Source organism: Schistocerca cancellata, unplaced genomic scaffold, assembly GCF_023864275.1.
Source record: "Schistocerca cancellata isolate TAMUIC-IGC-003103 unplaced genomic scaffold, iqSchCanc2.1 HiC_scaffold_710, whole genome shotgun sequence".
Classification (NCBI taxonomy): Eukaryota; Metazoa; Arthropoda; class Insecta; order Orthoptera; family Acrididae; genus Schistocerca; species Schistocerca cancellata.
Window position 1 is genome coordinate 21,334 of NW_026046721.1, and position 20,424 is coordinate 41,757.

Sequence of the window (20,424 nt, forward strand, 5' to 3'; positions counted from 1 at the left end):
ATCGTATCAATTAGGTTAAAAAATGCAAGTAGGAAGTGTCTGAATTATGTCAGAGTACTGCTAAGTGTATTTACGAGTCCCATGCTCCTGTCTGGTTCCATGGTGTAACGGTTAGCACTCTGGACTCTGAATCCAGCGATCCGAGTTCGAATCTCGGTGGAACCTTCGTTTAGTCTAAATTTTCTGTAATAAGCGTTTCTCGCCGAGGAAGTAGCAGTGATAGGCTCAGGGATTTAGTTCCTACGTTTGTGTAAATAACGAGACGTCTATGAAACGGCTGAATATTGGTGCGACTATGTGACCTATATAGCACATTAAACGAGTAATGCCTGTAAGAGCAAGCAATTTTAAGATAATTCGAAGATTTATCATTAACCTACGGAGGCTAAGAATCCCATGATTATCAACTAGCTATTACAAGCTGAGCAAATGAATTTCCTTTAAAATAGGTTTAAAACATAGGGAGGTTCTGACCGAGTGGGCATGCTCTGGAGCCTCTTTGCTCGTGAGATTAGAAAAACAGTCCTCTGGGCCGGATTTGAACCAGCGACCTATGGATAACTGTGAATCCTCCACTACAGTCCACCGCTCTACCAACTGAGCTACCAGAGGCTCTGCTTACTTTGTTATTCGTACTGATTGCTTTAGCTCCGTCCCTGTCTTTCGTTTCCACACACAGCTACTCAGCGCGGCCATATAGACGCACAGAAATGCAGCCATCGGCTGCAACTGCAAACATTGCCCAGATTAAGTTTTATAATGCTCGATCGTATCAATTAGGTTAAAAAATGCAAGTAGGAAGTGTCTGAATTATGTCAGAGTACTGCTAAGTGTATTTACGAGTCCCATGCTCCTGTCTGGTTCCATGGTGTAACGGTTAGCACTCTGGACTCTGAATCCAGCGATCCGAGTTCGAATCTCGGTGGAACCTTCGTTTAGTCTAAATTTTCTGTAATAAGCGTTTCTCGCCGAGGAAGTAGCAGTGATAGGCTCAGGGATTTAGTTCCTACGTTTGTGTAAATAACGAGACGTCTATGAAACGGCTGAATATTGGTGCGACTATGTGACCTATATAGCACATTAAACGAGTAATGCCTGTAAGAGCAAGCAATTTTAAGATAATTCGAAGATTTATCATTAACCTACGGAGGCTAAGAATCCCATGATTATCAACTAGCTATTACAAGCTGAGCAAATGAATTTCCTTTAAAATAGGTTTAAAACATAGGGAGGTTCTGACCGAGTGGGCATGCTCTGGAGCCTCTTTGCTCGTGAGATTAGAAAAACAGTCCTCTGGGCCGGATTTGAACCAGCGACCTATGGATAACTGTGAATCCTCCACTACAGTCCACCGCTCTACCAACTGAGCTACCAGAGGCTCTGCTTACTTTGTTATTCGTACTGATTGCTTTAGCTCCGTCCCTGTCTTTCGTTTCCACACACAGCTACTCAGCGCGGCCATATAGACGCACAGAAATGCAGCCATCGGCTGCAACTGCAAACATTGCCCAGATTAAGTTTTATAATGCTCGATCGTATCAATTAGGTTAAAAAATGCAAGTAGGAAGTGTCTGAATTATGTCAGAGTACTGCTAAGTGTATTTACGAGTCCCATGCTCCTGTCTGGTTCCATGGTGTAACGGTTAGCACTCTGGACTCTGAATCCAGCGATCCGAGTTCGAATCTCGGTGGAACCTTCGTTTAGTCTAAATTTTCTGTAATAAGCGTTTCTCGCCGAGGAAGTAGCAGTGATAGGCTCAGGGATTTAGTTCCTACGTTTGTGTAAATAACGAGACGTCTATGAAACGGCTGAATATTGGTGCGACTATGTGACCTATATAGCACATTAAACGAGTAATGCCTGTAAGAGCAAGCAATTTTAAGATAATTCGAAGATTTATCATTAACCTACGGAGGCTAAGAATCCCATGATTATCAACTAGCTATTACAAGCTGAGCAAATGAATTTCCTTTAAAATAGGTTTAAAACATAGGGAGGTTCTGACCGAGTGGGCATGCTCTGGAGCCTCTTTGCTCGTGAGATTAGAAAAACAGTCCTCTGGGCCGGATTTGAACCAGCGACCTATGGATAACTGTGAATCCTCCACTACAGTCCACCGCTCTACCAACTGAGCTACCAGAGGCTCTGCTTACTTTGTTATTCGTACTGATTGCTTTAGCTCCGTCCCTGTCTTTCGTTTCCACACACAGCTACTCAGCGCGGCCATATAGACGCACAGAAATGCAGCCATCGGCTGCAACTGCAAACATTGCCCAGATTAAGTTTTATAATGCTCGATCGTATCAATTAGGTTAAAAAATGCAAGTAGGAAGTGTCTGAATTATGTCAGAGTACTGCTAAGTGTATTTACGAGTCCCATGCTCCTGTCTGGTTCCATGGTGTAACGGTTAGCACTCTGGACTCTGAATCCAGCGATCCGAGTTCGAATCTCGGTGGAACCTTCGTTTAGTCTAAATTTTCTGTAATAAGCGTTTCTCGCCGAGGAAGTAGCAGTGATAGGCTCAGGGATTTAGTTCCTACGTTTGTGTAAATAACGAGACGTCTATGAAACGGCTGAATATTGGTGCGACTATGTGACCTATATAGCACATTAAACGAGTAATGCCTGTAAGAGCAAGCAATTTTAAGATAATTCGAAGAATTATCATTAACCTACGGAGGCTAAGAATCCCATGATTATCAACTAGCTATTACAAGCTGAGCAAATGAATTTCCTTTAAAATAGGTTTAAAACATAGGGAGGTTCTGACCGAGTGGGCATGCTCTGGAGCCTCTTTGCTCGTGAGATTAGAAAAACAGTCCTCTGGGCCGGATTTGAACCAGCGACCTATGGATAACTGTGAATCCTCCACTACAGTCCACCGCTCTACCAACTGAGCTACCAGAGGCTCTGCTTACTTTGTTATTCGTACTGATTGCTTTAGCTCCGTCCCTGTCTTTCGTTTCCACACACAGCTACTCAGCGCGGCCATATAGACGCACAGAAATGCAGCCATCGGCTGCAACTGCAAACATTGCCCAGATTAAGTTTTATAATGCTCGATCGTATCAATTAGGTTAAAAAATGCAAGTAGGAAGTGTCTGAATTATGTCAGAGTACTGCTAAGTGTATTTACGAGTCCCATGCTCCTGTCTGGTTCCATGGTGTAACGGTTAGCACTCTGGACTCTGAATCCAGCGATCCGAGTTCGAATCTCGGTGGAACCTTCGTTTAGTCTAAATTTTCTGTAATAAGCGTTTCTCGCCGAGGAAGTAGCAGTGATAGGCTCAGGGATTTAGTTCCTACGTTTGTGTAAATAACGAGACGTCTATGAAACGGCTGAATATTGGTGCGACTATGTGACCTATATAGCACATTAAACGAGTAATGCCTGTAAGAGCAAGCAATTTTAAGATAATTCGAAGATTTATCATTAACCTACGGAGGCTAAGAATCCCATGATTATCAACTAGCTATTACAAGCTGAGCAAATGAATTTCCTTTAAAATAGGTTTAAAACATAGGGAGGTTCTGACCGAGTGGGCATGCTCTGGAGCCTCTTTGCTCGTGAGATTAGAAAAACAGTCCTCTGGGCCGGATTTGAACCAGCGACCTATGGATAACTGTGAATCCTCCACTACAGTCCACCGCTCTACCAACTGAGCTACCAGAGGCTCTGCTTACTTTGTTATTCGTACTGATTGCTTTAGCTCCGTCCCTGTCTTTCGTTTCCACACACAGCTACTCAGCGCGGCCATATAGACGCACAGAAATGCAGCCATCGGCTGCAACTGCAAACATTGCCCAGATTAAGTTTTATAATGCTCGATCGTATCAATTAGGTTAAAAAATGCAAGTAGGAAGTGTCTGAATTATGTCAGAGTACTGCTAAGTGTATTTACGAGTCCCATGCTCCTGTCTGGTTCCATGGTGTAACGGTTAGCACTCTGGACTCTGAATCCAGCGATCCGAGTTCGAATCTCGGTGGAACCTTCGTTTAGTCTAAATTTTCTGTAATAAGCGTTTCTCGCCGAGGAAGTAGCAGTGATAGGCTCAGGGATTTAGTTCCTACGTTTGTGTAAATAACGAGACGTCTATGAAACGGCTGAATATTGGTGCGACTATGTGACCTATATAGCACATTAAACGAGTAATGCCTGTAAGAGCAAGCAATTTTAAGATAATTCGAAGATTTATCATTAACCTACGGAGGCTAAGAATCCCATGATTATCAACTAGCTATTACAAGCTGAGCAAATGAATTTCCTTTAAAATAGGTTTAAAACATAGGGAGGTTCTGACCGAGTGGGCATGCTCTGGAGCCTCTTTGCTCGTGAGATTAGAAAAACAGTCCTCTGGGCCGGATTTGAACCAGCGACCTATGGATAACTGTGAATCCTCCACTACAGTCCACCGCTCTACCAACTGAGCTACCAGAGGCTCTGCTTACTTTGTTATTCGTACTGATTGCTTTAGCTCCGTCCCTGTCTTTCGTTTCCACACACAGCTACTCAGCGCGGCCATATAGACGCACAGAAATGCAGCCATCGGCTGCAACTGCAAACATTGCCCAGATTAAGTTTTATAATGCTCGATCGTATCAATTAGGTTAAAAAATGCAAGTAGGAAGTGTCTGAATTATGTCAGAGTACTGCTAAGTGTATTTACGAGTCCCATGCTCCTGTCTGGTTCCATGGTGTAACGGTTAGCACTCTGGACTCTGAATCCAGCGATCCGAGTTCGAATCTCGGTGGAACCTTCGTTTAGTCTAAATTTTCTGTAATAAGCGTTTCTCGCCGAGGAAGTAGCAGTGATAGGCTCAGGGATTTAGTTCCTACGTTTGTGTAAATAACGAGACGTCTATGAAACGGCTGAATATTGGTGCGACTATGTGACCTATATAGCACATTAAACGAGTAATGCCTGTAAGAGCAAGCAATTTTAAGATAATTCGAAGATTTATCATTAACCTACGGAGGCTAAGAATCCCATGATTATCAACTAGCTATTACAAGCTGAGCAAATGAATTTCCTTTAAAATAGGTTTAAAACATAGGGAGGTTCTGACCGAGTGGGCATGCTCTGGAGCCTCTTTGCTCGTGAGATTAGAAAAACAGTCCTCTGGGCCGGATTTGAACCAGCGACCTATGGATAACTGTGAATCCTCCACTACAGTCCACCGCTCTACCAACTGAGCTACCAGAGGCTCTGCTTACTTTGTTATTCGTACTGATTGCTTTAGCTCCGTCCCTGTCTTTCGTTTCCACACACAGCTACTCAGCGCGGCCATATAGACGCACAGAAATGCAGCCATCGGCTGCAACTGCAAACATTGCCCAGATTAAGTTTTATAATGCTCGATCGTATCAATTAGGTTAAAAAATGCAAGTAGGAAGTGTCTGAATTATGTCAGAGTACTGCTAAGTGTATTTACGAGTCCCATGCTCCTGTCTGGTTCCATGGTGTAACGGTTAGCACTCTGGACTCTGAATCCAGCGATCCGAGTTCGAATCTCGGTGGAACCTTCGTTTAGTCTAAATTTTCTGTAATAAGCGTTTCTCGCCGAGGAAGTAGCAGTGATAGGCTCAGGGATTTAGTTCCTACGTTTGTGTAAATAACGAGACGTCTATGAAACGGCTGAATATTGGTGCGACTATGTGACCTATATAGCACATTAAACGAGTAATGCCTGTAAGAGCAAGCAATTTTAAGATAATTCGAAGATTTATCATTAACCTACGGAGGCTAAGAATCCCATGATTATCAACTAGCTATTACAAGCTGAGCAAATGAATTTCCTTTAAAATAGGTTTAAAACATAGGGAGGTTCTGACCGAGTGGGCATGCTCTGGAGCCTCTTTGCTCGTGAGATTAGAAAAACAGTCCTCTGGGCCGGATTTGAACCAGCGACCTATGGATAACTGTGAATCCTCCACTACAGTCCACCGCTCTACCAACTGAGCTACCAGAGGCTCTGCTTACTTTGTTATTCGTACTGATTGCTTTAGCTCCGTCCCTGTCTTTCGTTTCCACACACAGCTACTCAGCGCGGCCATATAGACGCACAGAAATGCAGCCATCGGCTGCAACTGCAAACATTGCCCAGATTAAGTTTTATAATGCTCGATCGTATCAATTAGGTTAAAAAATGCAAGTAGGAAGTGTCTGAATTATGTCAGAGTACTGCTAAGTGTATTTACGAGTCCCATGCTCCTGTCTGGTTCCATGGTGTAACGGTTAGCACTCTGGACTCTGAATCCAGCGATCCGAGTTCGAATCTCGGTGGAACCTTCGTTTAGTCTAAATTTTCTGTAATAAGCGTTTCTCGCCGAGGAAGTAGCAGTGATAGGCTCAGGGATTTAGTTCCTACGTTTGTGTAAATAACGAGACGTCTATGAAACGGCTGAATATTGGTGCGACTATGTGACCTATATAGCACATTAAACGAGTAATGCCTGTAAGAGCAAGCAATTTTAAGATAATTCGAAGATTTATCATTAACCTACGGAGGCTAAGAATCCCATGATTATCAACTAGCTATTACAAGCTGAGCAAATGAATTTCCTTTAAAATAGGTTTAAAACATAGGGAGGTTCTGACCGAGTGGGCATGCTCTGGAGCCTCTTTGCTCGTGAGATTAGAAAAACAGTCCTCTGGGCCGGATTTGAACCAGCGACCTATGGATAACTGTGAATCCTCCACTACAGTCCACCGCTCTACCAACTGAGCTACCAGAGGCTCTGCTTACTTTGTTATTCGTACTGATTGCTTTAGCTCCGTCCCTGTCTTTCGTTTCCACACACAGCTACTCAGCGCGGCCATATAGACGCACAGAAATGCAGCCATCGGCTGCAACTGCAAACATTGCCCAGATTAAGTTTTATAATGCTCGATCGTATCAATTAGGTTAAAAAATGCAAGTAGGAAGTGTCTGAATTATGTCAGAGTACTGCTAAGTGTATTTACGAGTCCCATGCTCCTGTCTGGTTCCATGGTGTAACGGTTAGCACTCTGGACTCTGAATCCAGCGATCCGAGTTAGAATCTCGGTGGAACCTTCGTTTAGTCTAAATTTTCTGTAATAAGCGTTTCTCGCCGAGGAAGTAGCAGTGATAGGCTCAGGGATTTAGTTCCTACGTTTGTGTAAATAACGAGACGTCTATGAAACGGCTGAATATTGGTGCGACTATGTGACCTATATAGCACATTAAACGAGTAATGCCTGTAAGAGCAAGCAATTTTAAGATAATTCGAAGATTTATCATTAACCTACGGAGGCTAAGAATCCCATGATTATCAACTAGCTATTACAAGCTGAGCAAATGAATTTCCTTTAAAATAGGTTTAAAACATAGGGAGGTTCTGACCGAGTGGGCATGCTCTGGAGCCTCTTTGCTCGTGAGATTAGAAAAACAGTCCTCTGGGCCGGATTTGAACCAGCGACCTATGGATAACTGTGAATCCTCCACTACAGTCCACCGCTCTACCAACTGAGCTACCAGAGGCTCTGCTTACTTTGTTATTCGTACTGATTGCTTTAGCTCCGTCCCTGTCTTTCGTTTCCACACACAGCTACTCAGCGCGGCCATATAGACGCACAGAAATGCAGCCATCGGCTGCAACTGCAAACATTGCCCAGATTAAGTTTTATAATGCTCGATCGTATCAATTAGGTTAAAAAATGCAAGTAGGAAGTGTCTGAATTATGTCAGAGTACTGCTAAGTGTATTTACGAGTCCCATGCTCCTGTCTGGTTCCATGGTGTAACGGTTAGCACTCTGGACTCTGAATCCAGCGATCCGAGTTCGAATCTCGGTGGAACCTTCGTTTAGTCTAAATTTTCTGTAATAAGCGTTTCTCGCCGAGGAAGTAGCAGTGATAGGCTCAGGGATTTAGTTCCTACGTTTGTGTAAATAACGAGACGTCTATGAAACGGCTGAATATTGGTGCGACTATGTGACCTATATAGCACATTAAACGAGTAATGCCTGTAAGAGCAAGCAATTTTAAGATAATTCGAAGATTTATCATTAACCTACGGAGGCTAAGAATCCCATGATTATCAACTAGCTATTACAAGCTGAGCAAATGAATTTCCTTTAAAATAGGTTTAAAACATAGGGAGGTTCTGACCGAGTGGGCATGCTCTGGAGCCTCTTTGCTCGTGAGATTAGAAAAACAGTCCTCTGGGCCGGATTTGAACCAGCGACCTATGGATAACTGTGAATCCTCCACTACAGTCCACCGCTCTACCAACTGAGCTACCAGAGGCTCTGCTTACTTTGTTATTCGTACTGATTGCTTTAGCTCCGTCCCTGTCTTTCGTTTCCACACACAGCTACTCAGCGCGGCCATATAGACGCACAGAAATGCAGCCATCGGCTGCAACTGCAAACATTGCCCAGATTAAGTTTTATAATGCTCGATCGTATCAATTAGGTTAAAAAATGCAAGTAGGAAGTGTCTGAATTATGTCAGAGTACTGCTAAGTGTATTTACGAGTCCCATGCTCCTGTCTGGTTCCATGGTGTAACGGTTAGCACTCTGGACTCTGAATCCAGCGATCCGAGTTCGAATCTCGGTGGAACCTTCGTTTAGTCTAAATTTTCTGTAATAAGCGTTTCTCGCCGAGGAAGTAGCAGTGATAGGCTCAGGGATTTAGTTCCTACGTTTGTGTAAATAACGAGACGTCTATGAAACGGCTGAATATTGGTGCGACTATGTGACCTATATAGCACATTAAACGAGTAATGCCTGTAAGAGCAAGCAATTTTAAGATAATTCGAAGATTTATCATTAACCTACGGAGGCTAAGAATCCCATGATTATCAACTAGCTATTACAAGCTGAGCAAATGAATTTCCTTTAAAATAGGTTTAAAACATAGGGAGGTTCTGACCGAGTGGGCATGCTCTGGAGCCTCTTTGCTCGTGAGATTAGAAAAACAGTCCTCTGGGCCGGATTTGAACCAGCGACCTATGGATAACTGTGAATCCTCCACTACAGTCCACCGCTCTACCAACTGAGCTACCAGAGGCTCTGCTTACTTTGTTATTCGTACTGATTGCTTTAGCTCCGTCCCTGTCTTTCGTTTCCACACACAGCTACTCAGCGCGGCCATATAGACGCACAGAAATGCAGCCATCGGCTGCAACTGCAAACATTGCCCAGATTAAGTTTTATAATGCTCGATCGTATCAATTAGGTTAAAAAATGCAAGTAGGAAGTGTCTGAATTATGTCAGAGTACTGCTAAGTGTATTTACGAGTCCCATGCTCCTGTCTGGTTCCATGGTGTAACGGTTAGCACTCTGGACTCTGAATCCAGCGATCCGAGTTAGAATCTCGGTGGAACCTTCGTTTAGTCTAAATTTTCTGTAATAAGCGTTTCTCGCCGAGGAAGTAGCAGTGATAGGCTCAGGGATTTAGTTCCTACGTTTGTGTAAATAACGAGACGTCTATGAAACGGCTGAATATTGGTGCGACTATGTGACCTATATAGCACATTAAACGAGTAATGCCTGTAAGAGCAAGCAATTTTAAGATAATTCGAAGATTTATCATTAACCTACGGAGGCTAAGAATCCCATGATTATCAACTAGCTATTACAAGCTGAGCAAATGAATTTCCTTTAAAATAGGTTTAAAACATAGGGAGGTTCTGACCGAGTGGGCATGCTCTGGAGCCTCTTTGCTCGTGAGATTAGAAAAACAGTCCTCTGGGCCGGATTTGAACCAGCGACCTATGGATAACTGTGAATCCTCCAATACAGTCCACCGCTCTACCAACTGAGCTACCAGAGGCTCTGCTTACTTTGTTATTCGTACTGATTGCTTTAGCTCCGTCCCTGTCTTTCGTTTCCACACACAGCTACTCAGCGCGGCCATATAGACGCACAGAAATGCAGCCATCGGCTGCAACTGCAAACATTGCCCAGATTAAGTTTTATAATGCTCGATCGTATCAATTAGGTTAAAAAATGCAAGTAGGAAGTGTCTGAATTATGTCAGAGTACTGCTAAGTGTATTTACGAGTCCCATGCTCCTGTCTGGTTCCATGGTGTAACGGTTAGCACTCTGGACTCTGAATCCAGCGATCCGAGTTCGAATCTCGGTGGAACCTTCGTTTAGTCTAAATTTTCTGTAATAAGCGTTTCTCGCCGAGGAAGTAGCAGTGATAGGCTCAGGGATTTAGTTCCTACGTTTGTGTAAATAACGAGACGTCTATGAAACGGCTGAATATTGGTGCGACTATGTGACCTATATAGCACATTAAACGAGTAATGCCTGTAAGAGCAAGCAATTTTAAGATAATTCGAAGATTTATCATTAACCTACGGAGGCTAAGAATCCCATGATTATCAACTAGCTATTACAAGCTGAGCAAATGAATTTCCTTTAAAATAGGTTTAAAACATAGGGAGGTTCTGACCGAGTGGGCATGCTCTGGAGCCTCTTTGCTCGTGAGATTAGAAAAACAGTCCTCTGGGCCGGATTTGAACCAGCGACCTATGGATAACTGTGAATCCTCCACTACAGTCCACCGCTCTACCAACTGAGCTACCAGAGGCTCTGCTTACTTTGTTATTCGTACTGATTGCTTTAGCTCCGTCCCTGTCTTTCGTTTCCACACACAGCTACTCAGCGCGGCCATATAGACGCACAGAAATGCAGCCATCGGCTGCAACTGCAAACATTGCCCAGATTAAGTTTTATAATGCTCGATCGTATCAATTAGGTTAAAAAATGCAAGTAGGAAGTGTCTGAATTATGTCAGAGTACTGCTAAGTGTATTTACGAGTCCCATGCTCCTGTCTGGTTCCATGGTGTAACGGTTAGCACTCTGGACTCTGAATCCAGCGATCCGAGTTCGAATCTCGGTGGAACCTTCGTTTAGTCTAAATTTTCTGTAATAAGCGTTTCTCGCCGAGGAAGTAGCAGTGATAGGCTCAGGGATTTAGTTCCTACGTTTGTGTAAATAACGAGACGTCTATGAAACGGCTGAATATTGGTGCGACTATGTGACCTATATAGCACATTAAACGAGTAATGCCTGTAAGAGCAAGCAATTTTAAGATAATTCGAAGATTTATCATTAACCTACGGAGGCTAAGAATCCCATGATTATCAACTAGCTATTACAAGCTGAGCAAATGAATTTCCTTTAAAATAGGTTTAAAACATAGGGAGGTTCTGACCGAGTGGGCATGCTCTGGAGCCTCTTTGCTCGTGAGATTAGAAAAACAGTCCTCTGGGCCGGATTTGAACCAGCGACCTATGGATAACTGTGAATCCTCCACTACAGTCCACCGCTCTACCAACTGAGCTACCAGAGGCTCTGCTTACTTTGTTATTCGTACTGATTGCTTTAGCTCCGTCCCTGTCTTTCGTTTCCACACACAGCTACTCAGCGCGGCCATATAGACGCACAGAAATGCAGCCATCGGCTGCAACTGCAAACATTGCCCAGATTAAGTTTTATAATGCTCGATCGTATCAATTAGGTTAAAAAATGCAAGTAGGAAGTGTCTGAATTATGTCAGAGTACTGCTAAGTGTATTTACGAGTCCCATGCTCCTGTCTGGTTCCATGGTGTAACGGTTAGCACTCTGGACTCTGAATCCAGCGATCCGAGTTCGAATCTCGGTGGAACCTTCGTTTAGTCTAAATTTTCTGTAATAAGCGTTTCTCGCCGAGGAAGTAGCAGTGATAGGCTCAGGGATTTAGTTCCTACGTTTGTGTAAATAACGAGACGTCTATGAAACGGCTGAATATTGGTGCGACTATGTGACCTATATAGCACATTAAACGAGTAATGCCTGTAAGAGCAAGCAATTTTAAGATAATTCGAAGATTTATCATTAACCTACGGAGGCTAAGAATCCCATGATTATCAACTAGCTATTACAAGCTGAGCAAATGAATTTCCTTTAAAATAGGTTTAAAACATAGGGAGGTTCTGACCGAGTGGGCATGCTCTGGAGCCTCTTTGCTCGTGAGATTAGAAAAACAGTCCTCTGGGCCGGATTTGAACCAGCGACCTATGGATAACTGTGAATCCTCCACTACAGTCCACCGCTCTACCAACTGAGCTACCAGAGGCTCTGCTTACTTTGTTATTCGTACTGATTGCTTTAGCTCCGTCCCTGTCTTTCGTTTCCACACACAGCTACTCAGCGCGGCCATATAGACGCACAGAAATGCAGCCATCGGCTGCAACTGCAAACATTGCCCAGATTAAGTTTTATAATGCTCGATCGTATCAATTAGGTTAAAAAATGCAAGTAGGAAGTGTCTGAATTATGTCAGAGTACTGCTAAGTGTATTTACGAGTCCCATGCTCCTGTCTGGTTCCATGGTGTAACGGTTAGCACTCTGGACTCTGAATCCAGCGATCCGAGTTCGAATCTCGGTGGAACCTTCGTTTAGTCTAAATTTTCTGTAATAAGCGTTTCTCGCCGAGGAAGTAGCAGTGATAGGCTCAGGGATTTAGTTCCTACGTTTGTGTAAATAACGAGACGTCTATGAAACGGCTGAATATTGGTGCGACTATGTGACCTATATAGCACATTAAACGAGTAATGCCTGTAAGAGCAAGCAATTTTAAGATAATTCGAAGATTTATCATTAACCTACGGAGGCTAAGAATCCCATGATTATCAACTAGCTATTACAAGCTGAGCAAATGAATTTCCTTTAAAATAGGTTTAAAACATAGGGAGGTTCTGACCGAGTGGGCATGCTCTGGAGCCTCTTTGCTCGTGAGATTAGAAAAACAGTCCTCTGGGCCGGATTTGAACCAGCGACCTATGGATAACTGTGAATCCTCCACTACAGTCCACCGCTCTACCAACTGAGCTACCAGAGGCTCTGCTTACTTTGTTATTCGTACTGATTGCTTTAGCTCCGTCCCTGTCTTTCGTTTCCACACACAGCTACTCAGCGCGGCCATATAGACGCACAGAAATGCAGCCATCGGCTGCAACTGCAAACATTGCCCAGATTAAGTTTTATAATGCTCGATCGTATCAATTAGGTTAAAAAATGCAAGTAGGAAGTGTCTGAATTATGTCAGAGTACTGCTAAGTGTATTTACGAGTCCCATGCTCCTGTCTGGTTCCATGGTGTAACGGTTAGCACTCTGGACTCTGAATCCAGCGATCCGAGTTCGAATCTCGGTGGAACCTTCGTTTAGTCTAAATTTTCTGTAATAAGCGTTTCTCGCCGAGGAAGTAGCAGTGATAGGCTCAGGGATTTAGTTCCTACGTTTGTGTAAATAACGAGACGTCTATGAAACGGCTGAATATTGGTGCGACTATGTGACCTATATAGCACATTAAACGAGTAATGCCTGTAAGAGCAAGCAATTTTAAGATAATTCGAAGATTTATCATTAACCTACGGAGGCTAAGAATCCCATGATTATCAACTAGCTATTACAAGCTGAGCAAATGAATTTCCTTTAAAATAGGTTTAAAACATAGGGAGGTTCTGACCGAGTGGGCATGCTCTGGAGCCTCTTTGCTCGTGAGATTAGAAAAACAGTCCTCTGGGCCGGATTTGAACCAGCGACCTATGGATAACTGTGAATCCTCCACTACAGTCCACCGCTCTACCAACTGAGCTACCAGAGGCTCTGCTTACTTTGTTATTCGTACTGATTGCTTTAGCTCCGTCCCTGTCTTTCGTTTCCACACACAGCTACTCAGCGCGGCCATATAGACGCACAGAAATGCAGCCATCGGCTGCAACTGCAAACATTGCCCAGATTAAGTTTTATAATGCTCGATCGTATCAATTAGGTTAAAAAATGCAAGTAGGAAGTGTCTGAATTATGTCAGAGTACTGCTAAGTGTATTTACGAGTCCCATGCTCCTGTCTGGTTCCATGGTGTAACGGTTAGCACTCTGGACTCTGAATCCAGCGATCCGAGTTCGAATCTCGGTGGAACCTTCGTTTAGTCTAAATTTTCTGTAATAAGCGTTTCTCGCCGAGGAAGTAGCAGTGATAGGCTCAGGGATTTAGTTCCTACGTTTGTGTAAATAACGAGACGTCTATGAAACGGCTGAATATTGGTGCGACTATGTGACCTATATAGCACATTAAACGAGTAATGCCTGTAAGAGCAAGCAATTTTAAGATAATTCGAAGATTTATCATTAACCTACGGAGGCTAAGAATCCCATGATTATCAACTAGCTATTACAAGCTGAGCAAATGAATTTCCTTTAAAATAGGTTTAAAACATAGGGAGGTTCTGACCGAGTGGGCATGCTCTGGAGCCTCTTTGCTCGTGAGATTAGAAAAACAGTCCTCTGGGCCGGATTTGAACCAGCGACCTATGGATAACTGTGAATCCTCCACTACAGTCCACCGCTCTACCAACTGAGCTACCAGAGGCTCTGCTTACTTTGTTATTCGTACTGATTGCTTTAGCTCCGTCCCTGTCTTTCGTTTCCACACACAGCTACTCAGCGCGGCCATATAGACGCACAGAAATGCAGCCATCGGCTGCAACTGCAAACATTGCCCAGATTAAGTTTTATAATGCTCGATCGTATCAATTAGGTTAAAAAATGCAAGTAGGAAGTGTCTGAATTATGTCAGAGTACTGCTAAGTGTATTTACGAGTCCCATGCTCCTGTCTGGTTCCATGGTGTAACGGTTAGCACTCTGGACTCTGAATCCAGCGATCCGAGTTCGAATCTCGGTGGAACCTTCGTTTAGTCTAAATTTTCTGTAATAAGCGTTTCTCGCCGAGGAAGTAGCAGTGATAGGCTCAGGGATTTAGTTCCTACGTTTGTGTAAATAACGAGACGTCTATGAAACGGCTGAATATTGGTGCGACTATGTGACCTATATAGCACATTAAACGAGTAATGCCTGTAAGAGCAAGCAATTTTAAGATAATTCGAAGATTTATCATTAACCTACGGAGGCTAAGAATCCCATGATTATCAACTAGCTATTACAAGCTGAGCAAATGAATTTCCTTTAAAATAGGTTTAAAACATAGGGAGGTTCTGACCGAGTGGGCATGCTCTGGAGCCTCTTTGCTCGTGAGATTAGAAAAACAGTCCTCTGGGCCGGATTTGAACCAGCGACCTATGGATAACTGTGAATCCTCCACTACAGTCCACCGCTCTACCAACTGAGCTACCAGAGGCTCTGCTTACTTTGTTATTCGTACTGATTGCTTTAGCTCCGTCCCTGTCTTTCGTTTCCACACACAGCTACTCAGCGCGGCCATATAGACGCACAGAAATGCAGCCATCGGCTGCAACTGCAAACATTGCCCAGATTAAGTTTTATAATGCTCGATCGTATCAATTAGGTTAAAAAATGCAAGTAGGAAGTGTCTGAATTATGTCAGAGTACTGCTAAGTGTATTTACGAGTCCCATGCTCCTGTCTGGTTCCATGGTGTAACGGTTAGCACTCTGGACTCTGAATCCAGCGATCCGAGTTCGAATCTCGGTGGAACCTTCGTTTAGTCTAAATTTTCTGTAATAAGCGTTTCTCGCCGAGGAAGTAGCAGTGATAGGCTCAGGGATTTAGTTCCTACGTTTGTGTAAATAACGAGACGTCTATGAAACGGCTGAATATTGGTGCGACTATGTGACCTATATAGCACATTAAACGAGTAATGCCTGTAAGAGCAAGCAATTTTAAGATAATTCGAAGATTTATCATTAACCTACGGAGGCTAAGAATCCCATGATTATCAACTAGCTATTACAAGCTGAGCAAATGAATTTCCTTTAAAATAGGTTTAAAACATAGGGAGGTTCTGACCGAGTGGGCATGCTCTGGAGCCTCTTTGCTCGTGAGATTAGAAAAACAGTCCTCTGGGCCGGATTTGAACCAGCGACCTATGGATAACTGTGAATCCTCCACTACAGTCCACCGCTCTACCAACTGAGCTACCAGAGGCTCTGCTTACTTTGTTATTCGTACTGATTGCTTTAGCTCCGTCCCTGTCTTTCGTTTCCACACACAGCTACTCAGCGCGGCCATATAGACGCACAGAAATGCAGCCATCGGCTGCAACTGCAAACATTGCCCAGATTAAGTTTTATAATGCTCGATCGTATCAATTAGGTTAAAAAATGCAAGTAGGAAGTGTCTGAATTATGTCAGAGTACTGCTAAGTGTATTTACGAGTCCCATGCTCCTGTCTGGTTCCATGGTGTAACGGTTAGCACTCTGGACTCTGAATCCAGCGATCCGAGTTCGAATCTCGGTGGAACCTTCGTTTAGTCTAAATTTTCTGTAATAAGCGTTTCTCGCCGAGGAAGTAGCAGTGATAGGCTCAGGGATTTAGTTCCTACGTTTGTGTAAATAACGAGACGTCTATGAAACGGCTGAATATTGGTGCGACTATGTGACCTATATAGCACATTAAACGAGTAATGCCTGTAAGAGCAAGCAATTTTAAGATAATTCGAAGATTTATCATTAACCTACGGAGGCTAAGAATCCCATGATTATCAACTAGCTATTACAAGCTGAGCAAATGAATTTCCTTTAAAATAGGTTTAAAACATAGGGAGGTTCTGACCGAGTGGGCATGCTCTGGAGCCTCTTTGCTCGTGAGATTAGAAAAACAGTCCTCTGGGCCGGATTTGAACCAGCGACCTATGGATAACTGTGAATCCTCCACTACAGTCCACCGCTCTACCAACTGAGCTACCAGAGGCTCTGCTTACTTTGTTATTCGTACTGATTGCTTTAGATCCGTCCCTGTCTTTCGTTTCCACACACAGCTACTCAGCGCGGCCATATAGACGCACAGAAATGCAGCCATCGGCTGCAACTGCAAACATTGCCCAGATTAAGTTTTATAATGCTCGATCGTATCAATTAGGTTAAAAAATGCAAGTAGGAAGTGTCTGAATTATGTCAGAGTACTGCTAAGTGTATTTACGAGTCCCATGCTCCTGTCTGGTTCCATGGTGTAACGGTTAGCACTCTGGACTCTGAATCCAGCGATCCGAGTTCGAATCTCGGTGGAACCTTCGTTTAGTCTAAATTTTCTGTAATAAGCGTTTCTCGCCGAGGAAGTAGCAGTGATAGGCTCAGGGATTTAGTTCCTACGTTTGTGTAAATAACGAGACGTCTATGAAACGGCTGAATATTGGTGCGACTATGTGACCTATATAGCACATTAAACGAGTAATGCCTGTAAGAGCAAGCAATTTTAAGATAATTCGAAGATTTATCATTAACCTACGGAGGCTAAGAATCCCATGATTATCAACTAGCTATTACAAGCTGAGCAAATGAATTTCCTTTAAAATAGGTTTAAAACATAGGGAGGTTCTGACCGAGTGGGCATGCTCTGGAGCCTCTTTGCTCGTGAGATTAGAAAAACAGTCCTCTGGGCCGGATTTGAACCAGCGACCTATGGATAACTGTGAATCCTCCACTACAGTCCACCGCTCTACCAACTGAGCTACCAGAGGCTCTGCTTACTTTGTTATTCGTACTGATTGCTTTAGCTCCGTCCCTGTCTTTCGTTTCCACACACAGCTACTCAGCGCGGCCATATTGACGCACAGAAATGCAGCCATCGGCTGCAACTGCAAACATTGCCCAGATTAAGTTTTATAATGCTCGATCGTATCAATTAGGTTAAAAAATGCAAGTAGGAAGTGTCTGAATTATGTCAGAGTACTGCTAAGTGTATTTACGAGTCCCATGCTCCTGTCTGGTTCCATGGTGTAACGGTTAGCACTCTGGACTCTGAATCCAGCGATCCGAGTTCGAATCTCGGTGGAACCTTCGTTTAGTCTAAATTTTCTGTAATAAGCGTTTCTCGCCGAGGAAGTAGCAGTGATAGGCTCAGGGATTTAGTTCCTACGTTTGTGTAAATAACGAGACGTCTATGAAACGGCTGAATATTGGTGCGACTATGTGACCTATATAGCACATTAAACGAGTAATGCCTGTAAGAGCAAGCAATTTTAAGATAATTCGAAGATTTATCATTAACCTACGGAGGCTAAGAATCCCATGATTATCAACTAGCTATTACAAGCTGAGCAAATGAATTTCCTTTAAAATAGGTTTAAAACATAGGGAGGTTCTGACCGAGTGGGCATGCTCTGGAGCCTCTTTGCTCGTGAGATTAGAAAAACAGTCCTCTGGGCCGGATTTGAACCAGCGACCTATGGATAACTGTGAATCCTCCACTACAGTCCACCGCTCTACCAACTGAGCTACCAGAGGCTCTGCTTACTTTGTTATTCGTACTGATTGCTTTAGCTCCGTCCCTGTCTTTCGTTTCCACACACAGCTACTCAGCGCGGCCATATAGACGCACAGAAATGCAGCCATCGGCTGCAACTGCAAACATTGCCCAGATTAAGTTTTATAATGCTCGATCGTATCAATTAGGTTAAAAAATGCAAGTAGGAAGTGTCTGAATTATGTCAGAGTACTGCTAAGTGTATTTACGAGTCCCATGCTCCTGTCTGGTTCCATGGTGTAACGGTTAGCACTCTGGACTCTGAATCCAGCGATCCGAGTTCGAATCTCGGTGGAACCTTCGTTTAGTCTAAATTTTCTGTAATAAGCGTTTCTCGCCGAGGAAGTAGCAGTGATAGGCTCAGGGATTTAGTTCCTACGTTTGTGTAAATAACGAGACGTCTATGAAACGGCTGAATATTGGTGCGACTATGTGACCTATATAGCACATTAAACGAGTAATGCCTGTAAGAGCAAGCAATTTTAAGATAATTCGAAGATTTATCATTAACCTACGGAGGCTAAGAATCCCATGATTATCAACTAGCTATTACAAGCTGAGCAAATGAATTTCCTTTAAAATAGGTTTAAAACATAGGGAGGTTCTGACCGAGTGGGCATGCTCTGGAGCCTCTTTGCTCGTGAGATTAGAAAAACAGTCCTCTGGGCCGGATTTGAACCAGCGACCTATGGATAACTGTGAATCCTCCACTACAGTCCACCGCTCTACCAACTGAGCTACCAGAGGCTCTGCTTACTTTGTTATTCGTACTGATTGCTTTAGCTCCGTCCCTGTCTTTCGTTTCCACACACAGCTACTCAGCGCGGCCATATAGACGCACAGAAATGCAGCCATCGGCTGCAACTGCAAACATTGCCCAGATTAAGTTTTATAATGCTCGATCGTATCAATTAGGTTAAAAAATGCAAGTAGGAAGTGTCTGAATTATGTCAGAGTACTGCTAAGTGTATTTACGAGTCCCATGCTCCTGTCTGGTTCCATGGTGTAACGGTTAGCACTCTGGACTCTGAATCCAGCGATCCGAGTTCGAATCTCGGTGGAACCTTCGTTTAGTCTAAATTTTCTGTAATAAGCGTTTCTCGCCGAGGAAGTAGCAGTGATAGGCTCAGGGATTTAGTTCCTACGTTTGTGTAAATAACGAGACGTCTATGAAACGGCTGAATATTGGTGCGACTATGTGACCTATATAGCACATTAAACGAGTAATGCCTGTAAGAGCAAGCAATTTTAAGATAATTCGAAGATTTATCATTAACCTACGGAGGCTAAGAATCCCATGATTATCAACTAGCTATTACAAGCTGAGCAAATGAATTTCCTTTAAAATAGGTTTAAAACATAGGGAGGTTCTGACCGAGTGGGCATGCTCTGGAGCCTCTTTGCTCGTGAGATTAGAAAAACAGTCCTCTGGGCCGGATTTGAACCAGCGACCTATGGATAACTGTGAATCCTCCACTACAGTCCACCGCTCTACCAACTGAGCTACCAGAGGCTCTGCTTACTTTGTTATTCGTACTGATTGCTTTAGCTCCGTCCCTGTCTTTCGTTTCCACACACAGCTACTCAGCGCGGCCATATAGACGCACAGAAATGCAGCCATCGGCTGCAACTGCAAACATTGCCCAGATTAAGTTTTATAATGCTCGATCGTATCAATTAGGTTAAAAAATGCAAGTAGGAAGTGTCTGAATTATGTCAGAGTACTGCTAAGTGTATTTACGAGTCCCATGCTCCTGTCTGGTTCCATGGTGTAACGGTTAGCACTCTGGACTCTGAATCCAGCGATCCGAGTTCGAATCTCGGTGGAACCTTCGTTTAGTCTAAATTTTCTGTAATAAGCGTTTCTCGCCGAGGAAGTAGCAGTGATAGGCTCAGGGATTTAGTTCCTACGTTTGTGTAAATAACGAGACGTCTATGAAACGGCTGAATATTGGTGCGACTATGTGACCTATATAGCACATTAAACGAGTAATGCCTGTAAGAGCAAGCAATTTTAAGATAATTCGAAGATTTATCATTAACCTACGGAGGCTAAGAATCCCATGATTATCAACTAGCTATTACAAGCTGAGCAAATGAATTTCCTTTAAAATAGGTTTAAAACATAGGGAGGTTCTGACCGAGTGGGCATGCTCTGGAGCCTCTTTGCTCGTG

The 20,424-nt window shown here is 43.4% G+C and overlaps 53 non-coding genes across 53 annotated transcripts; 27 read left to right on the forward strand and 26 right to left on the reverse strand.

Moving 5' to 3' along the window:
* Positions 1-93: 93 nt before the first annotated feature.
* On the forward strand, positions 94-165 carry Trnaq-cug (transfer RNA glutamine (anticodon CUG)). The gene has a single exon. It is a non-coding gene; the product is annotated as a tRNA-Gln (tRNA).
* A 358-nt stretch (positions 166-523) lies between these two features.
* Trnay-gua (transfer RNA tyrosine (anticodon GUA)) lies at positions 524-612 on the reverse strand. Its single transcript is given in 2 exon segments — positions 524-559; positions 576-612. It is a non-coding gene; the product is annotated as a tRNA-Tyr (tRNA).
* Positions 613-859: 247 nt separating this feature from the next.
* Positions 860-931, forward strand: Trnaq-cug (transfer RNA glutamine (anticodon CUG)). The gene has a single exon. It is a non-coding gene; the product is annotated as a tRNA-Gln (tRNA).
* A 358-nt stretch (positions 932-1,289) lies between these two features.
* On the reverse strand, positions 1,290-1,378 carry Trnay-gua (transfer RNA tyrosine (anticodon GUA)). The gene is given in 2 exon segments: positions 1,290-1,325; positions 1,342-1,378. It is a non-coding gene; the product is annotated as a tRNA-Tyr (tRNA).
* Positions 1,379-1,625: 247 nt separating this feature from the next.
* Trnaq-cug (transfer RNA glutamine (anticodon CUG)) lies at positions 1,626-1,697 on the forward strand. Its single transcript has one exon. It is a non-coding gene; the product is annotated as a tRNA-Gln (tRNA).
* A 358-nt stretch (positions 1,698-2,055) lies between these two features.
* On the reverse strand, positions 2,056-2,144 carry Trnay-gua (transfer RNA tyrosine (anticodon GUA)). The gene is given in 2 exon segments: positions 2,056-2,091; positions 2,108-2,144. It is a non-coding gene; the product is annotated as a tRNA-Tyr (tRNA).
* Positions 2,145-2,391: 247 nt separating this feature from the next.
* Trnaq-cug (transfer RNA glutamine (anticodon CUG)) lies at positions 2,392-2,463 on the forward strand. Its single transcript has one exon. It is a non-coding gene; the product is annotated as a tRNA-Gln (tRNA).
* A 358-nt stretch (positions 2,464-2,821) lies between these two features.
* Positions 2,822-2,910, reverse strand: Trnay-gua (transfer RNA tyrosine (anticodon GUA)). The gene is given in 2 exon segments: positions 2,822-2,857; positions 2,874-2,910. It is a non-coding gene; the product is annotated as a tRNA-Tyr (tRNA).
* Positions 2,911-3,157: 247 nt separating this feature from the next.
* Trnaq-cug (transfer RNA glutamine (anticodon CUG)) lies at positions 3,158-3,229 on the forward strand. Its single transcript has one exon. It is a non-coding gene; the product is annotated as a tRNA-Gln (tRNA).
* A 358-nt stretch (positions 3,230-3,587) lies between these two features.
* Trnay-gua (transfer RNA tyrosine (anticodon GUA)) lies at positions 3,588-3,676 on the reverse strand. Its single transcript is given in 2 exon segments — positions 3,588-3,623; positions 3,640-3,676. It is a non-coding gene; the product is annotated as a tRNA-Tyr (tRNA).
* A 247-nt stretch (positions 3,677-3,923) lies between these two features.
* On the forward strand, positions 3,924-3,995 carry Trnaq-cug (transfer RNA glutamine (anticodon CUG)). The gene has a single exon. It is a non-coding gene; the product is annotated as a tRNA-Gln (tRNA).
* A 358-nt stretch (positions 3,996-4,353) lies between these two features.
* On the reverse strand, positions 4,354-4,442 carry Trnay-gua (transfer RNA tyrosine (anticodon GUA)). The gene is given in 2 exon segments: positions 4,354-4,389; positions 4,406-4,442. It is a non-coding gene; the product is annotated as a tRNA-Tyr (tRNA).
* Positions 4,443-4,689: 247 nt separating this feature from the next.
* Trnaq-cug (transfer RNA glutamine (anticodon CUG)) lies at positions 4,690-4,761 on the forward strand. The gene has a single exon. It is a non-coding gene; the product is annotated as a tRNA-Gln (tRNA).
* Positions 4,762-5,119: 358 nt separating this feature from the next.
* On the reverse strand, positions 5,120-5,208 carry Trnay-gua (transfer RNA tyrosine (anticodon GUA)). Its single transcript is given in 2 exon segments — positions 5,120-5,155; positions 5,172-5,208. It is a non-coding gene; the product is annotated as a tRNA-Tyr (tRNA).
* Positions 5,209-5,455: 247 nt separating this feature from the next.
* On the forward strand, positions 5,456-5,527 carry Trnaq-cug (transfer RNA glutamine (anticodon CUG)). Its single transcript has one exon. It is a non-coding gene; the product is annotated as a tRNA-Gln (tRNA).
* A 358-nt stretch (positions 5,528-5,885) lies between these two features.
* On the reverse strand, positions 5,886-5,974 carry Trnay-gua (transfer RNA tyrosine (anticodon GUA)). Its single transcript is given in 2 exon segments — positions 5,886-5,921; positions 5,938-5,974. It is a non-coding gene; the product is annotated as a tRNA-Tyr (tRNA).
* A 247-nt stretch (positions 5,975-6,221) lies between these two features.
* Positions 6,222-6,293, forward strand: Trnaq-cug (transfer RNA glutamine (anticodon CUG)). Its single transcript has one exon. It is a non-coding gene; the product is annotated as a tRNA-Gln (tRNA).
* A 358-nt stretch (positions 6,294-6,651) lies between these two features.
* Trnay-gua (transfer RNA tyrosine (anticodon GUA)) lies at positions 6,652-6,740 on the reverse strand. Its single transcript is given in 2 exon segments — positions 6,652-6,687; positions 6,704-6,740. It is a non-coding gene; the product is annotated as a tRNA-Tyr (tRNA).
* Positions 6,741-6,987: 247 nt separating this feature from the next.
* On the forward strand, positions 6,988-7,059 carry Trnaq-cug (transfer RNA glutamine (anticodon CUG)). Its single transcript has one exon. It is a non-coding gene; the product is annotated as a tRNA-Gln (tRNA).
* A 358-nt stretch (positions 7,060-7,417) lies between these two features.
* Trnay-gua (transfer RNA tyrosine (anticodon GUA)) lies at positions 7,418-7,506 on the reverse strand. Its single transcript is given in 2 exon segments — positions 7,418-7,453; positions 7,470-7,506. It is a non-coding gene; the product is annotated as a tRNA-Tyr (tRNA).
* Positions 7,507-7,753: 247 nt separating this feature from the next.
* Trnaq-cug (transfer RNA glutamine (anticodon CUG)) lies at positions 7,754-7,825 on the forward strand. The gene has a single exon. It is a non-coding gene; the product is annotated as a tRNA-Gln (tRNA).
* Positions 7,826-8,183: 358 nt separating this feature from the next.
* Positions 8,184-8,272, reverse strand: Trnay-gua (transfer RNA tyrosine (anticodon GUA)). The gene is given in 2 exon segments: positions 8,184-8,219; positions 8,236-8,272. It is a non-coding gene; the product is annotated as a tRNA-Tyr (tRNA).
* A 247-nt stretch (positions 8,273-8,519) lies between these two features.
* Trnaq-cug (transfer RNA glutamine (anticodon CUG)) lies at positions 8,520-8,591 on the forward strand. The gene has a single exon. It is a non-coding gene; the product is annotated as a tRNA-Gln (tRNA).
* A 358-nt stretch (positions 8,592-8,949) lies between these two features.
* Trnay-gua (transfer RNA tyrosine (anticodon GUA)) lies at positions 8,950-9,038 on the reverse strand. The gene is given in 2 exon segments: positions 8,950-8,985; positions 9,002-9,038. It is a non-coding gene; the product is annotated as a tRNA-Tyr (tRNA).
* A 247-nt stretch (positions 9,039-9,285) lies between these two features.
* On the forward strand, positions 9,286-9,357 carry Trnaq-cug (transfer RNA glutamine (anticodon CUG)). The gene has a single exon. It is a non-coding gene; the product is annotated as a tRNA-Gln (tRNA).
* A 358-nt stretch (positions 9,358-9,715) lies between these two features.
* Positions 9,716-9,804, reverse strand: Trnay-gua (transfer RNA tyrosine (anticodon GUA)). The gene is given in 2 exon segments: positions 9,716-9,751; positions 9,768-9,804. It is a non-coding gene; the product is annotated as a tRNA-Tyr (tRNA).
* A 247-nt stretch (positions 9,805-10,051) lies between these two features.
* Trnaq-cug (transfer RNA glutamine (anticodon CUG)) lies at positions 10,052-10,123 on the forward strand. Its single transcript has one exon. It is a non-coding gene; the product is annotated as a tRNA-Gln (tRNA).
* Positions 10,124-10,481: 358 nt separating this feature from the next.
* On the reverse strand, positions 10,482-10,570 carry Trnay-gua (transfer RNA tyrosine (anticodon GUA)). Its single transcript is given in 2 exon segments — positions 10,482-10,517; positions 10,534-10,570. It is a non-coding gene; the product is annotated as a tRNA-Tyr (tRNA).
* A 247-nt stretch (positions 10,571-10,817) lies between these two features.
* Positions 10,818-10,889, forward strand: Trnaq-cug (transfer RNA glutamine (anticodon CUG)). Its single transcript has one exon. It is a non-coding gene; the product is annotated as a tRNA-Gln (tRNA).
* A 358-nt stretch (positions 10,890-11,247) lies between these two features.
* On the reverse strand, positions 11,248-11,336 carry Trnay-gua (transfer RNA tyrosine (anticodon GUA)). The gene is given in 2 exon segments: positions 11,248-11,283; positions 11,300-11,336. It is a non-coding gene; the product is annotated as a tRNA-Tyr (tRNA).
* A 247-nt stretch (positions 11,337-11,583) lies between these two features.
* Trnaq-cug (transfer RNA glutamine (anticodon CUG)) lies at positions 11,584-11,655 on the forward strand. Its single transcript has one exon. It is a non-coding gene; the product is annotated as a tRNA-Gln (tRNA).
* Positions 11,656-12,013: 358 nt separating this feature from the next.
* On the reverse strand, positions 12,014-12,102 carry Trnay-gua (transfer RNA tyrosine (anticodon GUA)). The gene is given in 2 exon segments: positions 12,014-12,049; positions 12,066-12,102. It is a non-coding gene; the product is annotated as a tRNA-Tyr (tRNA).
* Positions 12,103-12,349: 247 nt separating this feature from the next.
* On the forward strand, positions 12,350-12,421 carry Trnaq-cug (transfer RNA glutamine (anticodon CUG)). The gene has a single exon. It is a non-coding gene; the product is annotated as a tRNA-Gln (tRNA).
* Positions 12,422-12,779: 358 nt separating this feature from the next.
* Positions 12,780-12,868, reverse strand: Trnay-gua (transfer RNA tyrosine (anticodon GUA)). The gene is given in 2 exon segments: positions 12,780-12,815; positions 12,832-12,868. It is a non-coding gene; the product is annotated as a tRNA-Tyr (tRNA).
* Positions 12,869-13,115: 247 nt separating this feature from the next.
* Trnaq-cug (transfer RNA glutamine (anticodon CUG)) lies at positions 13,116-13,187 on the forward strand. Its single transcript has one exon. It is a non-coding gene; the product is annotated as a tRNA-Gln (tRNA).
* A 358-nt stretch (positions 13,188-13,545) lies between these two features.
* On the reverse strand, positions 13,546-13,634 carry Trnay-gua (transfer RNA tyrosine (anticodon GUA)). Its single transcript is given in 2 exon segments — positions 13,546-13,581; positions 13,598-13,634. It is a non-coding gene; the product is annotated as a tRNA-Tyr (tRNA).
* Positions 13,635-13,881: 247 nt separating this feature from the next.
* Positions 13,882-13,953, forward strand: Trnaq-cug (transfer RNA glutamine (anticodon CUG)). The gene has a single exon. It is a non-coding gene; the product is annotated as a tRNA-Gln (tRNA).
* A 358-nt stretch (positions 13,954-14,311) lies between these two features.
* Positions 14,312-14,400, reverse strand: Trnay-gua (transfer RNA tyrosine (anticodon GUA)). The gene is given in 2 exon segments: positions 14,312-14,347; positions 14,364-14,400. It is a non-coding gene; the product is annotated as a tRNA-Tyr (tRNA).
* Positions 14,401-14,647: 247 nt separating this feature from the next.
* Positions 14,648-14,719, forward strand: Trnaq-cug (transfer RNA glutamine (anticodon CUG)). Its single transcript has one exon. It is a non-coding gene; the product is annotated as a tRNA-Gln (tRNA).
* A 358-nt stretch (positions 14,720-15,077) lies between these two features.
* On the reverse strand, positions 15,078-15,166 carry Trnay-gua (transfer RNA tyrosine (anticodon GUA)). The gene is given in 2 exon segments: positions 15,078-15,113; positions 15,130-15,166. It is a non-coding gene; the product is annotated as a tRNA-Tyr (tRNA).
* Positions 15,167-15,413: 247 nt separating this feature from the next.
* Trnaq-cug (transfer RNA glutamine (anticodon CUG)) lies at positions 15,414-15,485 on the forward strand. Its single transcript has one exon. It is a non-coding gene; the product is annotated as a tRNA-Gln (tRNA).
* Positions 15,486-15,843: 358 nt separating this feature from the next.
* Trnay-gua (transfer RNA tyrosine (anticodon GUA)) lies at positions 15,844-15,932 on the reverse strand. The gene is given in 2 exon segments: positions 15,844-15,879; positions 15,896-15,932. It is a non-coding gene; the product is annotated as a tRNA-Tyr (tRNA).
* A 247-nt stretch (positions 15,933-16,179) lies between these two features.
* Trnaq-cug (transfer RNA glutamine (anticodon CUG)) lies at positions 16,180-16,251 on the forward strand. Its single transcript has one exon. It is a non-coding gene; the product is annotated as a tRNA-Gln (tRNA).
* A 358-nt stretch (positions 16,252-16,609) lies between these two features.
* Trnay-gua (transfer RNA tyrosine (anticodon GUA)) lies at positions 16,610-16,698 on the reverse strand. The gene is given in 2 exon segments: positions 16,610-16,645; positions 16,662-16,698. It is a non-coding gene; the product is annotated as a tRNA-Tyr (tRNA).
* Positions 16,699-16,945: 247 nt separating this feature from the next.
* Trnaq-cug (transfer RNA glutamine (anticodon CUG)) lies at positions 16,946-17,017 on the forward strand. Its single transcript has one exon. It is a non-coding gene; the product is annotated as a tRNA-Gln (tRNA).
* Positions 17,018-17,375: 358 nt separating this feature from the next.
* On the reverse strand, positions 17,376-17,464 carry Trnay-gua (transfer RNA tyrosine (anticodon GUA)). The gene is given in 2 exon segments: positions 17,376-17,411; positions 17,428-17,464. It is a non-coding gene; the product is annotated as a tRNA-Tyr (tRNA).
* A 247-nt stretch (positions 17,465-17,711) lies between these two features.
* Positions 17,712-17,783, forward strand: Trnaq-cug (transfer RNA glutamine (anticodon CUG)). Its single transcript has one exon. It is a non-coding gene; the product is annotated as a tRNA-Gln (tRNA).
* Positions 17,784-18,141: 358 nt separating this feature from the next.
* On the reverse strand, positions 18,142-18,230 carry Trnay-gua (transfer RNA tyrosine (anticodon GUA)). Its single transcript is given in 2 exon segments — positions 18,142-18,177; positions 18,194-18,230. It is a non-coding gene; the product is annotated as a tRNA-Tyr (tRNA).
* A 247-nt stretch (positions 18,231-18,477) lies between these two features.
* Positions 18,478-18,549, forward strand: Trnaq-cug (transfer RNA glutamine (anticodon CUG)). The gene has a single exon. It is a non-coding gene; the product is annotated as a tRNA-Gln (tRNA).
* A 358-nt stretch (positions 18,550-18,907) lies between these two features.
* On the reverse strand, positions 18,908-18,996 carry Trnay-gua (transfer RNA tyrosine (anticodon GUA)). Its single transcript is given in 2 exon segments — positions 18,908-18,943; positions 18,960-18,996. It is a non-coding gene; the product is annotated as a tRNA-Tyr (tRNA).
* A 247-nt stretch (positions 18,997-19,243) lies between these two features.
* Positions 19,244-19,315, forward strand: Trnaq-cug (transfer RNA glutamine (anticodon CUG)). Its single transcript has one exon. It is a non-coding gene; the product is annotated as a tRNA-Gln (tRNA).
* Positions 19,316-19,673: 358 nt separating this feature from the next.
* Trnay-gua (transfer RNA tyrosine (anticodon GUA)) lies at positions 19,674-19,762 on the reverse strand. The gene is given in 2 exon segments: positions 19,674-19,709; positions 19,726-19,762. It is a non-coding gene; the product is annotated as a tRNA-Tyr (tRNA).
* Positions 19,763-20,009: 247 nt separating this feature from the next.
* Positions 20,010-20,081, forward strand: Trnaq-cug (transfer RNA glutamine (anticodon CUG)). Its single transcript has one exon. It is a non-coding gene; the product is annotated as a tRNA-Gln (tRNA).
* The last annotated feature ends 343 nt before the right edge of the window (positions 20,082-20,424 follow it).